Source organism: Pezoporus flaviventris, unplaced genomic scaffold, assembly GCF_033815535.1.
Source record: "Pezoporus flaviventris isolate CSIRO_AGI_PZ_B2104156 unplaced genomic scaffold, CSIRO_AGI_Pfla_v1 ptg000001l, whole genome shotgun sequence".
NCBI lineage: Eukaryota > Metazoa > Chordata > Aves > Psittaciformes > Psittacidae > Pezoporus > Pezoporus flaviventris.
In genome coordinates this window covers 43,108,605-43,121,134 of record NW_026892549.1, presented here as the reverse complement: position 1 = coordinate 43,121,134, position 12,530 = coordinate 43,108,605, and the positions used below count along the sequence as shown (strand labels likewise).

General features: G+C 39.7%; 1 protein-coding gene across 5 annotated transcripts in view; it reads left to right on the top strand.

Annotated features, from left to right (window-relative positions):
- Nucleotides 1–6,625: 6,625 nt before the first annotated feature.
- ZNF385B (zinc finger protein 385B) overlaps nt 6,626–12,530 on the top strand; it is a 177,624-nt gene continuing 171,719 nt past the window's right edge. The window contains exon 1 of one of the 5 annotated variants that reach the window (XM_061454642.1): nt 6,626–6,754. The gene's annotated coding sequence lies outside the window, so the exon portion shown is untranslated. Of the gene's footprint in view, nt 6,755–6,805; nt 7,015–7,202; nt 7,331–8,359; nt 8,510–12,530 lie in introns of those variants that run through there. The other 4 variants (XM_061454616.1, XM_061454628.1, XM_061454619.1 and 1 more) reach the window with 4 other exon arrangements.

Below are 12,530 nucleotides of genomic sequence, written 5' to 3'. Positions count from 1 at the left end.
TATATGCAGTCTGTTTGTTGCTGGGGAGAAAAACAAACCAACAAATCAGAGGTAAAATACTTATACATTTTCAGAAATAATAGTTTGGCACAGTGTCCAATAACACAGGTAATGCTAATACGAACTTTTATTGTGGATCTTCGTAATCAGTAAGGCTGATGTGTATACGTTATATCCTGGTATAGTAATGTACCTGGATAGCATGCTGCGATACATATTATTATTATCAATACTTATTATTATTTGCATAAAGCACCTAATAGATGTATCTACACTGACACATCAAATTTTATAGTGTGCTATACCAGGTCAGTTAAGTAGCTAAGCAATATCAGCTGTGTTGCCACATTTGCACTGGTAGTCTTGTTTAAGATACAGACAGCTGCAGTTAAAAACAAATCCTATTCTGGTTGTCACTAGAGTAATTCTTCCTGGAGCTTAATTAAGGGGACTATTTACTTTCTGGATGATGCACTGAGATTTCATACCAAACAGAGTTAATTCAAGTATTTGCAGTGAAGGATCGCAACGCATTTTCATAATGCTTTCTTTTATTCTCATTGTGCAGAGAAGCTCTGGGGCTGTTGTAAAGAAAAGAGTGTCTTTCACCACCACCCTTCTTATTTTAGTCCATGCTAACTTACTTGTCAAGGTGAGCTTTGGCTATGTAAAGAATAAAAGATTACTCATATCCTTGGTATCTTTTCAGTCCTCACACAGAAGATTACTAGTTTCTCATGTGATCTAAACCTCTAGCATTTACATCGGATTTTATATTTCATATTTCTCCATCAAAGGAAAAGTTATGCTGTATGTTGTCTGTCAAAGTGGAAGATCACTTAGAGAAGTGACTGTCCCTTAGCTGAATAATGATCTTTTCAATTCAGATTTTCTAGGAAAATTTCCATAGTTTGTTCCACTATTTTTATATTAACATAAAACTGTCCAATGTATATACACGTACATGCTACATCATCCTTGTTTTTGAATCAGTGACACCAAAGAACAAATGCTTTATCTCCAGCTCTTTATACTACCCTTCTCACAGTTCTCCATTTCCTGTGCTGTGCAGGTAGTATTATTTTTAAAAACAGATGGGAACTCAGGAGGTGACTCTGATCTTTCACCTGTACTTTAGAAATGAAACTGCACAGTTCTTACCTGGAAAACCCTGGTGACTTGCAATGGACACTGGTTTAAGAACACTGAGGGAAAGAAATATTCTAATTGGTTTTGTTTTTCAGCTAAAGAACAGTTTGTTTCTATGTTAAATGAAGTAGTGAAAACAAATAGTATGCCATCTGGCTAGCCTACCTGGGTACTTTACCAGGAGGTTTTCAGATGTTCCCTCTGCCACTTTCCAGCTTAAGTCCTGTATTTCTAATGTGTTTTCTTTAATCAGTTGTTCTTCCCTGATTAGGAATTATGTTATACCTTGAACTGAATTAGAATTTTAAGAAATTGACTCTTTTGCAAAGATGTTCCCTGACTGTTGTTGGAGTAATTTATCCTCTAAATTACAGAATCTCCAGTGTTTCCAGCATTCAGAGCAAAACAGCTATACAGAGGAACAGGCCTCCATGTTATCTGTAAAGCTGATATTCTCAGGGGACAGGATAACATCGAGTAGTCTTAATATGTACCAGTGAGCTTTCATTCTTAGAACAGATTGTGACTGAAAGGAATGGTTTAGCTGCTTTTCAAGTGCTTGGAAAGATGTCATATGTTTTTCTTTAGATGACTGTCTTCTGCTTCGGTTTCCCAAAAGAAGAACATCCTGCAAAAAGATAAAAACATTTAACATAGCTGGGAAATTAATGAAATACAGATGCAAGTGTTTCATTAAACCAAAATATTTATTGCTGATTTGTAACTTTTAACATCGTTTTAACCTAGTATGGAAAAAAAAAAATGTTCACTAGTAATTTTGAAAAGAATTGCAAGTATATAGATAACAGACTTATGAAGAAACAGTCATGATATGAGTATGTGGATATTCTGTTTGTTATTTATCGTTTATAATGGATGTGCACATACAACCCTCATCATACCTCATAGATGTGGTTTACTGAGCACAACATAGACAGAAAGTAAAGAGAATTCCTTGTGCCAAACATCATACACTCTAAATCTACATAATTTTACTCAACATGCAAGCAGGAAACAGAAGTGTTATCATGGGAATTAACTGACCGGCCATACAGTACAAAAAGTGCAGTTATATAAGATTGAATGGCTGGCAGATACTTCACAAAGCATATTCATATAAACAACTTACCAAATAATTTTGAAAAATGCAGATAATTTGCAGGCACCCTCCCAAAGCAAAATTCATCTGATACTGAGCATTCTAGCTACAGACAGCTAGTGAACACAAGTTTAAAACTGGGGTATCTTTAAGCAATTGAAAAGGCAACTGGGACACTTAAACACACATTAAAAACACCAGGAAATTGGAAATCTGTGGAGAAAAATAAAAGATTAAAGAGTTAATGGCAAATTGCAAAATGCATCTCAAGTAACAAAGACTCCCTCAAATACAGATGCAAGGTAAAAAAAACCCAACACAATATATCATTGCCCTACTTAAAGAGAGATTGGTTAGCAAGGAGCAGTGTGGCTAAGTAGTTGCTTTGTCTGTTTTTACAAGGGAGGCAGATGGAGATCTACTAAATCTGGGATTGTTTCCCCAGAGGCAGCCACAGGGAAGCTAGAAAATGTACAGGCATATAAGATATCTGGTTATAAAATGTCAGATTCCCTTAGAGGAGCTGAAATTCAAGGCATGCATACAGCTGGGAATTTTCAATTGTGTAAGGAAATCAATGAAGTTTCAAAAGTGTTAAAAAACTACTTGATCCAGAAACAACTCAAAGAACTTCCCTACTGGAAAAATAAAAAACAACCCCAAACCAAACCCCAAAAAGTCCAAACCAAAACAAAACACCAAAAAACCCCCAAAGAAATACAAAAACAAATAGGTGACAAACAAGGAAATGCATGCCAATGGGAAAAAACTCTCACAAAGTCTTCTGAAGCAATGTTGTTAGAAAATAACAGGAAAATCTCAGTTTGATTAGGGATACAGACATAGATTGAGGTAGGGAAGATCATGCTTAGGTCATCAAAGGGAAGAAACACCGCACTTTTTCCATGCATGAAAGCAAGTGGTTAGATTTTTAGCTGTGTTTTTTTAAAACTCTGTTTTCAGGCATAGATTTTAATGACCATGGAAATGAATGGAAATCAGGAAAAAAAAACCCAAACACCTCTCAAATTTCTTCTTCACATCCACATGGCGGCAAGGCTATTACTGTCTTGAAATGGGTAGAGTGCAAAGCAAACACAGAAGGCTACCCATATTTAGTTAAAATCAAGAGAATATGAGTTGAGAGAGTCTGGACCAATCACCACGGGAAAGAAGACATGTTGAGGTAATCACTTAGAAACATCACCTATTATAAGAAGAGCTGTTACTTAATGGAGGAGAAATATTGAACTAACTCTACCTGTAGCTTCTGTTTCTACATCTGGTCTCCCAGTTTTGGAAGTTTTTTACTGAACTATTTCTCACCAAGACTAACATCAGATACGTTACAGGAGAAGCCAGTTGAAAAGGAGTATTGGAAAAACTTGAGACTATTTCTACAGAGGGAGACTTGTGTAATGTGCCTTTGAAGTATTTATTCTTCCTGTTGTTTCTTGCATTATTGGCCTTTTGAGATCACCAAAAAGGCAGATCAACATTTGGAACATTAGGACACTAATTTCATATTTTGCATAGAAATTCCCCCCACCCCCCATGCACATGTATTCATACTTCAAATGCCTTGTGGTGCTTAGAGGCAGGTTATTTTTGAAATGGACAATAATAACTAAGCCTTAGTTCTTGTAAAAAATACAACAGTTGAGTAATGGAAGACTTCCTCAAAATAAGTAGTAGGCATTTCATATATATAAAATGGATTAGTGTGGAGAACTCAGCAGTTCAGTTTCTAGAGGAAAGAGAAAATGTTACTTAGATTGCTTGCACTATCTCTTACAGGACGTCTGTGAGAATTTCTTGAAGCCTCTCAGTAGTGACCTCTCCTTATAATCTGCTACAAAATGTCACCCAGGTTTAATATTACTGTTCCCTTTGTCAGGAAAGACTTCCCAGCTCTTGGGGTTTCCCTAATAGATTTTGGCTTGGGGGCATCCTTAAGAGGTTTGCTTCTATGCAACATTCAGCATGGATCTATTTCCTTTCAGTAGCAGACTTATATCACATTAGATCTACTATCAATGACAGGTGTTTTAAAAACCCCAAATCATCTAAGTTTATTTTTGTAGAGCCAAATTTAAAGTTCTGAATGAACGGAAATGATAAAATGCAATTCTAAGTAGTGCTCTACGTGTCTTCTTCCTACAGTACACATTCATATTTACTCAGTATAGGATCCCAACTCTACTTGTTTTTCTGAGTTGGTTTATGCAGCTTTTCAGTTGAAATGTAGCAAGTAGCAGCTTCTCTCTTCCATCAGGTTCCTCTGAGTTTACAGACCTGTTATCTCCTTATGAGGTCTCTTAGATTAAATGGGCTTCCTGTTGCTCACATTACTTTTACAGTTGTTTTGATATTCTTCAACTCCTAAGAAATATTAATTGTCCAACATTCTGTAATTTCCTAACTTACAGTGTGTGTTCAGTGTTTGACAGAGATGAAGTGTGACGCTTCGATAATACAGATCACAGGGCACTTAAAATTTTCCATCATTCCCACCTATACCATTATCTAGAGCACAGCATTTTGTAGGGAGCTGCAGCCAAGAATGGCAGGTTGCACAGTGGAAGACTTAACTGAAATGCTTTATAAAGATGTTTACAATTATGGGTTAAATGTTGCTCTTTCTGATGAGAATGGTTCTTTCAAAGACAGATCCAAGATAAACTTACACATAAAATGTTCAAAACTATATACAATCATCTATCCGCCACTACATCTCTCTGTAGGAGGTTGATGGTTAGCATTCAGTGAAATATCATTTTTGGGGTAAAAGTAATTCACAAGCCTAGTGAACAGAAATGTATTTGTTCTGAAGAATGTTATATATTCACAGGGGTTCTTAAACATTTTCATCTTAACACTGAATATGGTGCACAGTCATTGTAGACCACCTTTCAATTTGAGATTGAATAACATCTCTATGGCAACTACAACAGCTGCTTACATAGAAAAATAATATTGCGTGAACATAACATTCTTAGTTCTTTACAATAGGCCTTAACAGTTGGATATGAAAAATGTTCATTCTTTCCCCAGTCCTGATAGACATTTTGAGATTTCTGAATGTATTTTGGAGACTGCTGCTTTCGATTGCAGCAAATTTGTCTTGAAAAGCGCTGAAAGATAGACAAAAGATAATAAAATATGAAAATGTTGGATATTGCTAATCTGTGATCATACATGGATGCTCCTTTTCAAGATAAGCAATTTGGTGTCTGATTGACCCCAAACCCTGCCAGCCTGGGTCTTTTGGTTTTTTTTTGTGAGCTGAGTTACTGAAGGAGTTGGTACACTCATAATCCCTCCACCATCAGTCCAGTGTTGCCAGTTTCGGTAGTGTATTCTTCCTACCATGTCTTCTGTTCTGCCACTACAGATTCAGACAAACTCAGAATTTCTGGGAAAAAATGTGTCCTGTTTTCAGCTTCTTTTCCTCTCTGTAGGAGGCATCAGCAAATCTTTCCAAAATATTTGGTGATGCTTTAGAGTTCAGATTCCTTTTGAGCAAGAAGTTTGTGGTAGGTAAAGCACCAGAAGAAAGGGCTATATTCATGTTTTCACAGGATGATTAATTCAAACTCTGAAAAATTTCCTGCCCTGAATTATAAAAGAACTTATTGAACATAAGACTGTAAACAAGGTATGATGTAATTCTTGATGGTATTAAGTAGCACCGCTCTTCTCCAAAAGCTGAAGTTTACAGGAAGGTTTTCTCCAGTATTAAATGTTCTTGTTTTTCTTTGTGCAGATGAACCACAAATGAATTACCCCAGGATTTCCCATGTTCGCATCATGTTCTACAGGCATGATAACGGAATTATAAAAGATAATATAAAACTGTTTAAGTTTGATTTTAATGTTTGTCATTTAAAGTATTATTATTTTTCTATTAAGTACAATTACAAAACCTGATGTTTCCTAGTGTAGTGATTATATTTATGATAGAGTTTTGCACAGTTTACAAAACAGAACTCACTTGTAACCTTTTTGTTTTGCACGGCTCACAGGTGGGCTGGCAAGGCCAAAGGTTTGGGAATCCTGCTGGGTGTTTTTTTAAGTTTAGGAAACAGAGAAACCCCTGACGATCAGGAAGTGAAAGGGGGCAAGCAAAAAGCAGAAGGCACGGTGGTTCAGCTGGGAGGTTTTGTGCTTCTGGTCTGACAAGTCCCAGAGGAATTGGAAACCACCGAGGTAACCACGGCCCAGGGACAATAAACACGCTGTGCTGGAGGCTACTTCCAACAGCAACCGGCGCTGAGGGAATCCCGGGGCCCCGGTGCGCGGCAGTGCCGGGGTGATGGCCGTGCCTGTCCAGGGCTAGCCCGTCGGGGTCAGCGCTCACCACCTGGGGCTCTTCAGCCTTAACCAGAACCACCCAGACGCCGCTCCCGACCTCGCTGGCGGCAATAGCGACCGAGCCGGGGCCGCCCATCACTGCGGACGCTGTGACAGCGCTTCCCCTCTGCCGGGGCACGGGCGCGGCCACAGGTACCACCAACCTTGCCGTCGCCAGGCGCAAGCTCCGCCTCGCGGGTGACCCCCCGGCCCCTGCGCTCCCCACCTGCGGCCGCTGAGGCGGGGCGGCGGGAGGGCGCCGGGGCCAGGCGGACGCATGCGTCGGGACGGCGGCAGCGGGCTCAGCCGCCGGGGTCCGGCGGAGTTGGGACGTGCTCGGCTCGGTGCGGCCGGAGCGGGGCTGCCGCGCCCGTCCGCGCTGCGTCCCCGCTTCCTTCTCGCTGGCGGCTGAGGTAGGGGGTGCGCGGTGCCTTGGGGCTCCGCAGGTGCCGATGGGGACCTTGCTCAATGTCACGGACGGCGGAGGGCGAGTTCGAGTCGGAGCGAGCGCTCTGCACGCTGGGGATGCTCAGCTGCGGCCGGAGCCCCTGGTCAAGCGCGCTCCTTTCCGTCCGGCCGGGGAAACTTTGCCGGAATAGAGCGGGGCGAGAGGCGGGGATCGGCGGTGCAGGTTTCCACAGGGGTTCCGCCTGCCCCAGCGGAGGGGTTCGTCGGCGTCTCTCGCAGCTAAGCTTGTTTCCAGAAAGGATAAAGCGCGCCTCTAAATAGGTCAGGGTCTTCAGCAGTGTATGCGGTTTGCCTAGCAATTCTTCTTACCTTCTAGCCGTAACGGGGCTCTTCTTCTTGGGCTTCAGGGCTAGACGGAGCTCTGTTTTCTTTGAGTACTGGGTGACTTTTTTAAAGCCCAAACAGTTGCGTGAGTGTAGCTCAGCTTTCTTGTTTCATAAATCACGACGGCTTTGGAAAAGGTAAATTTCTTCCGCCAAGGAGGAATTAACCTACTTGAAGGAGTCATCCTTGATGAGCTAATTACCCCTAATAAGTGTAAGTGTTTTGCTTCACCAGCTTCATCGCTGGATGGCCGTGGCATACGTAAAATGGTAAACTTTATGTCCTGATGAGACTATATTTGAAAGCATTTGGAGATGTAGGCGCAGGGTTGTGTTTTCTAGTGATGCATACACGAAATTTCTTTGTTTCAGAGGGGTTGTCAGGATATTGATCTACATGTGAATGCTCATGTTTGTTTTCTGATGATTTTTTGGCTCCTAAGCAAACTAGGAAACTCTCTTCATGGGTTTTAAGTCTTCTGGGCACTAGGTCTTTATTGTTAAGCTTGAGTGGAAAAGTTTGTAAATGGAAAAGTTAGGGAAGTGTGGCACTGTGAGTGCTCAGAAGTTGAAATAAATCTTCAAGTGAGCATTTAGCTGCAGCTGACTACTGCTTTTAGGAGGAGCAAGGTGATAGATTTATTTCTCATCATCTTTGCTGCTGCTTAAGTGGTGTGTTTCACAAAGTGTAAAAATAAGGTGCAAAACAAGTCCTTTATTACTGTGAAGAACCTGTAAGTTTTCTTACTTGAATGAAATATAATATGAACTGATAGTGTAAGAGCGTTAAGGGAATGGGGATATATCTGTGTGATTGCAATAGATGTAGATGAAGCATTGTCACTGCAGGTCCAGAACAAGAGATAATGTCCTAACACTGGTGAGACACCCAGGCTGGTAAAGCCAGGGAGGATATGCTCCTCAAATCTTCTGTCTCTGATGGCAGCATTGCTTTCACTAGGGGATGCAGCCATTCCATACCCTCTTACTTAAGATCTGTAAAGGAAAAAAAAAAGTCTGTTTGCACAGTCTGGAGCAGATGCTAGATGGGTTTGAAGGGGTTATGCTGCTGCTTCTTTTCCAGGTAAATAATCTTGCAACTCCTTCCAACTCACAGGTCAGTAGACTGCCTAGAGGGAGGGACAAGGGTTTTCTTCTTTTTTCTGGGTTGCTAAAAGTGTTCCTTCACGGCTGCAGATGTTTTTCTGGTGTTCAGTCTTGCTAGATGCATTTTGTGTACCTCCAGGTGTGTACTTTACTTTGCCAATGAGCAGGGATTAATGTGTCTGTGTGAACTCTGGAGGCAGGGGAAGAGAAAATGGAAGTGGTAAAATCGGTCACGTTACTAATGTCTTATTCTGTTGTTTGGTTAAATAATCCAGAAGGTAGTAAGAAATTGGAAAGAATCCTCTTACATGATATCTTTGCTAAGTTACCAAGTTCCTGTATTGTGTTTTCCCCCACAATGAATAATTTAATGAATGGATGCTTAGTTAAGCTTAAAAGTGTTAACAAAAAGTAGCTGGAATCAAGAGGTTGTGCCATCTTGTCTCTTCCCTCACTAGCAGGAGCTGTCCATCGCCTTTGTGCTCTGCCTGCACTATGCACCCTCTCTGTAGGGATGAATGTACTCACACCAGCGTCAGTCTCAGCCAACTGTTCTGAACTGTCTGCATCTTTTTTCTCCTCTTTTTGATCTCTTCAGCTAAGTTTTAGTTGAGTGGATATCTTCCTACTTGAGTACAGTTGCTCAGGTTTAAGGCAGTATAAAAGCATGAAAAAGCCTTGTGGAAGATAATCTTTTAGGGGAGTGTAGGCTTGTTAGTTAATCAGCTCTGCAAGTCCTAAGATTTCAAACAGCAGTGATGGTTGCTGCATAAAAAGTAACAGATGCTTAACCGTCATTGCAGTCTTTGCTCTTCAGGTTATCACAAGGGACTGTGGCTTGAGAATATTTGCTCTAAGAGTTTGAGAATATATGAAATGAGGCATTAGTGTTATTTTTAAAACGAACATATGGTACAGCTGTGGTAGTCTCAAATCCTGAAACATTCGTCAGGCTGTGTTGCAACGTAACAGTATGGAACTGGAGTGCAACGTTCTCTCTAGTGTACTGAAATACACTGCAAAGCTTGAGTCATTTGTAGTTAATGGGAAGAAAAGATGACATTGCAGTTTGACTAGGCTGCTTTCTGAAATTTTGCTATTACTTTGTTATATGTCTTAAAAACATTGAAATTCTTTGAATGTCAACTTGTAGCAGATAAACATTTTAGTCCCGTAACTTTTGCACTTCATTCAGAAAACTTTAGAACTTAATATGTCACCCATCAAGATAGAAGCACGGGTATCTTAGCTGATATGATCTTGTATTACCTCTGTGGCAGTGAAGGTAGAGGCAGATGTTAAATGCCATAGTATCCCAGTAACAAAGGCGGGATTTATCCAAATTCAGTGACTGCACTTGCATCTCTTATCCTCAGGCTGATGAATGCTCAGAATTGCAGGAATTACTCTCCTCTGTGACCACAGTATGCCTGTCGCTGTGTAGGTTGGTAGATATTTACCAGACGCTCTGCTTGCCTAACTTTACAGAGGAAGTTAAAATTTTGGCTGAAGGGCTATTTTCTATTGTTATTTTGCCCACAGATGCAAAATGTAGAGGCTCTTTTCACAGATAAAATTTCTCTTTTTACTGCAGCTTCACAGAGCATGCATAATCTTAACACAGGAAGTTTATGGGTTTTGTTACTTAACAAGTGACGGTGTTTTTAAAACAACTAAAATATTTTGAAAATTCGCATCCTAAGGATTTTTTTTTTTTCCCATAAAATTTGTTTGGCTTCTGATTTTATGTAATGTACAGAGAAAACTAGGGGAATTGCAACAAAAATTGGATCAGTGAAGTTATTTGACATAATTCGATGTTGTTGGAGAAGGTGCTGCAAAGCAGTAGCTAGGATTCTAATGCAGCTGCATTCAGTGGAAGAGTATACTATTAAGTAAGCATTGCTTGATTTATGACATCAGTAGTAGGTTGGTAAAAATAACAATTCACAATTTGTTTTAGTATAATGTGTTTTTTAACAACCGGAGGGTCATGGTCTTACCCTGTTTGCCAAAAGGCCTTTTTTTCTTATGCCCTGCAGTACATCACATTTCATGAAGTTGAGCTAGTATTTCCAAGTGATGAATCATGTCCATTAACTTTTGCAATTTTATCGCTTCCTTTCTAGATGAGTGTTCTCATCTGATTATTTGCAGTAATTCTTTTGAATTTCTCAAATGTAAAGCTTAGAATCTTAACATATACACTGAACATTTTGCTTACAACTGTGATTTTTCTTATGTATTGGCTAAAGCTGACATTGCTTTCTATAAACATATTAACTGACATGTTAAAAATTCATTAGAGAACCTGAGCTCCCAAGGCTTGTAAAAATAGAAGGCTTGTAAACTAATCTAACTATATCAGTGCAGTTCCAGTCCTTCACTTATCAATACTGGTACTTTACCAACTTGCTGCTGCTGAATTGCCAGGTGAATCTTAAAATGACAAGTGGTGCTAATACACATCTAGGCATGTTATAATTCTGCTGTTTGCGTTATTGATGATTTTTTGGATATGAGCAAGTTAGGCCGTTATGAAAAAAATCGCTAATACTTCATTCCTCAGTGAAATTATGGAGTAACACTGTCTATTGGCAACACTATTTTGGTGCTAAACATTTAGAATAAGGAATTTAAAGGACGGAGTAGCTAAACATGGGTACAAGTAGAAGCTTTAGACGCCTGAAGTCTTTTTCATCTCACTTTATATCTCTAAATTCTTTTCAGCTACATAGCCTCTGTTTAAGTGTTTCATAGATTTTAAAAGGTTGTGAGTTTGCCTTGAACACAAACACTGCATAAATAGGATAGGTTTCTGTTTACAAATAGATGAAATGCACTTTCTTCTGTGGCAGAATGCAGGATCTGCATAATTATGCATCTTGGTTCACAGTTTTGTAGAGCTATTTTTGGCGATTTTTGCTGTGTGACAGGGTGATGGGTTGCAGTATTGATAAAATGCTATGATTCTGGAATATACTGGACAGTGTTTCAGTACTCGGCTTTCTGTTGGTAAACTGTTTGGTGCAGGCATGCCAGTGCTGAAAGTATGGAGGATTTGGGGCACACCTGCAAGTAAGTCATTCATTCTGCATGTGAAGTAGGATACATCTTTTCTCCTACAGCTCACTGGATCATACCAGGAAATGTCTCGCAAAGTCTCCTCTTGCAGGCAAAGCTCAAAGCCAGTCCGCTCTGATAATATGATGATGTTCATGCCATTGCTTGTATCTGTGTGGCAGGGAAGGTGATCCTTGTCAGGCTAAGGTAAACCTTGTACATAAAGGAAGGCTGTGTAACAGCTTACTGCAGACACTGAAGAACAGTTCTATACCTTACTGAAATTATAGGGTTAAGGTCAGGAAAGCAAACTAAACTGAGGTGAAGTTTGAATTATATTGTGATGTTAAAACATACATATTTTCTTTTTTTACTTTTTTGATGCGCCATGGTATTTTTCTGGTTTGTGAGGCTTTTGGTGCATCATGGCAGCCAAAATGCTGCCACTCTACAACTAGTGTCTTCTCATGCTGAGGGGTTCATAATCAATTTACTTAATGGTGGCTTGTGTAGTGCTGATTCCCAGCAGAGGATGCCACCTACTGAATCTTTAAAACTACTCAGCATTACTGAACTTTTAAGATCTAATGAGTTTATAGCAGAAGCAGTTATGGCTGTAGGCCATGTTGTTCTCTCGATATATACTTGTGCAGGTACCAGAAAGTTAAACATATGGCAGGAGACTTTGTTTAACAGCTCATGCTGTTGAATTTTAATTTGACACTTCTCAGTACATCCCATTTAAATACAGTAGACTATCAGGTCTCCTTAGTCCTATTACAATTTGATACAATTTCAAAGATTAATTAATTTAAGGATCAGTGATGTGACAAGCAGAATTAGTACAGTATGCTTTGAAATGGGAAGAGAGGAAAAAATAATGTCATTTTTATGTAACTTGGTTTACACATTACAGTGTTTATTTGTATCTGTCATAATTCTGAGATTTAGAAATGAGCCTGTTTTGC